The sequence below is a fragment of the Physeter macrocephalus genome, chromosome 17, assembly GCF_002837175.3.
Source record: "Physeter macrocephalus isolate SW-GA chromosome 17, ASM283717v5, whole genome shotgun sequence".
Taxonomy (NCBI): Eukaryota; Metazoa; Chordata; class Mammalia; order Artiodactyla; family Physeteridae; genus Physeter; species Physeter macrocephalus.
Genome location: NC_041230.1, coordinates 26,893,405 through 26,895,925, shown reverse-complemented (window position 1 = coordinate 26,895,925; position 2,521 = coordinate 26,893,405).

The window sequence follows — 2,521 nt, the reverse complement described above, 5'->3', positions numbered from 1 at the left end:
GGTGGGCCCAGGTGCTCAATCAGTGTGGGGTGAGTGTGGAGCTGGAAGGGAAACTTACAGATTCTGCTACATTTCTGACGATTTCATGTTCTTGTGTCTTCTTTGGGCATCTCACAACTGGAAAGGGGGATGTGTTTCAGGCCATTAGGTAGGAGCAATTACCACATAACACTGAAACTAGCATCTGGATGCCTCAGGGCTGGGGGGAGACCAGAGAAGAGGCCATTGAAGGTCGGGCTCTCCTGGGGCAGCTTTCCTGGGGTTCCTATCCTTCTCAGAGAGAGAGAGCCTCTAAAGCAGGGCTTGGCAAACTTTTTCTCAAAGGAGCCAGATGATGAATATTTTTGGCTTTGTGGGCCAGACAATGTCTGTTGCAACTATTTTGTCATTGCAACGCAAAAGCAGCCATAGACAAGTGGGTGTGGCTGAGTTCCAGTGACACTTTTACAAAAGTGTTCCAATAACATTTATGAAAACAGACTGCAGGCTGAATTTAGCCCATGGGCTGTAGTTGCCAACCCCTGCTCAAAGGAAAGAAAACGTCCCCTTTCTTCTGCCCTGTCTCTAAATAGCCTTTGGAGGCCTCGCTAAGTTTACCTTTATAGTTTCTAAATTCCTGAATTTTTTTCCTTCAAAATGGCATAAACAATGAGTAATCTGCCCCTACTTGCCAGTCAGTTGCAGCCTAAAATGTCCTTTATTGGTGGAGTGAAAGATGCAGTCGCACACACTGAACATGTATAAGTGTTTGTAAAATTCATCCTTAACCCAGGTCTTTATGAGATAGACACATGAGATTCTGACTATGAACTATATGAGAGCTAAAACCTTGCCGTAAAGTGATTTGGTAATATCCTTGGTGCTCTAACTACCTTTTGGTGGGCTATGTGAATTTTGGACCTGGAAAGTAGAGTTAAGCTTTTCACAAACTGGGGTAAGGATGGGGACCTAGAGGATGCCCACATCCACGGCCCAGTATACTGTCTAGAATTCACACCCGATGGGAAAAACTGCACAGCTTACTGATATCTTATCTTTGAGATAACAGAGTGGTAGACAACATAGCAATGCATAAACTAGGCCAGTAGACATTAAAGGCAAGTATACCTGCCTCAAATGGCTCAGATGGTCATATACTCTATAAAATGCTCAAGCCAAATAGCCATGTAAATTAAAGTCGAAAACAGCGAGGTTACTAAAACCCTGACATTATCAGCACCAGGGAAGCAGGTAGAGGAGGCTGGCTGATGCTATGATAGCCTTTGTCACCTCCCTCTGCCCCCCAAGGGGCCCCATAGAGGTCACCCTGCTACCCTATTTCCCCAAAGCCACAAATCAGGACATCTTTTGTGGCCTGACCGAACAGGACGACCTAGTAGCAAGGCTCATGCGAGCTGTGACGGGGGGACTGACTTGGTCCTCATCATCTTCTGGTGCTATTTAGAGTAGATTAGCCACAGTCTCCTACTCTGAAAAATAACCAAGATGGGACATTCTTCCCCCGGCAGTTTTTGCCCCCAGATGCAGTCAAAATCAATGTGTGCTTTACAGCCAGCAGTGGAGTGGTCTCCTTTACAATCTTGAACTCTTTCCCTTTCCTTATGTCTTAGAGGTCTAACTAAACACCCCCAAGAAGAGTTGGTGATAGTCCCAGTATCTCTCTTCTTTTATTTATATGACAACCAGACCAGTTGCAAATTGTATTTCAGATAAACAACAATATATTGAGCACCTACTAGGCCATTATGATGTGAAATCAAATTAGAATGGTGTGAAATATTACTAGATCCTCACCCAGATGCCTAGGCTAGGTTTGTTCTCCTACAGCCTCTTCTCATGAGTGTAGTGTGTGATTATTTAGATTTTATCAAAAGGGTATAAATTAGTAATTTTATGTCTCTTTTCTCCCCATTTACCTTTGGAGATTTTCGCTTTTCATTGTGAAAAGTCCATTTTGAATATATTTATCGTCAGTGTTGAAGAGGGCTAGTTTTAGTTTATTCTAATGTTATGTACTTTAGTGCTTGAATTATTTACTGTGGGTTTGGTTATTGACCTATTTTATTTGTCGTTTTATGACGTACATATTTTCAGTGGAGACGCTTAGGCTAAGCTGTATTTATTTTTACCACAGTACATTAACCATAAAACTATCTAACTACGGTAAAAACCACGATAATCTGGAACCCTCAGGGAATAGGTTGTTCAAGATAGCCAAGTTTTAAGAATGAACATTAACTACTTGTGATGGAAACCTTTTTAAAATGGACCATACCTGTCCCTCTTATCTTGAAAACAAGGTAGAGTCTCACTGCACTTTGATAATAACTCATGGTCTTCAGTAAGAATTGCACTGCGTGACTCAGCTCTCATTAAAGGACTTGGGTGTTCTTTTTTGTTTTTAGTTTCTTGTCGTTGATTTTTAATTCTCACGGGCATTTCTTTTTTTTTTTTTTTTTTTTTTTTTTTTTTTTTTTTTTGCGGAACGTGGGCTTCCGACTGTTCCGGCCTCTCCCGCTGC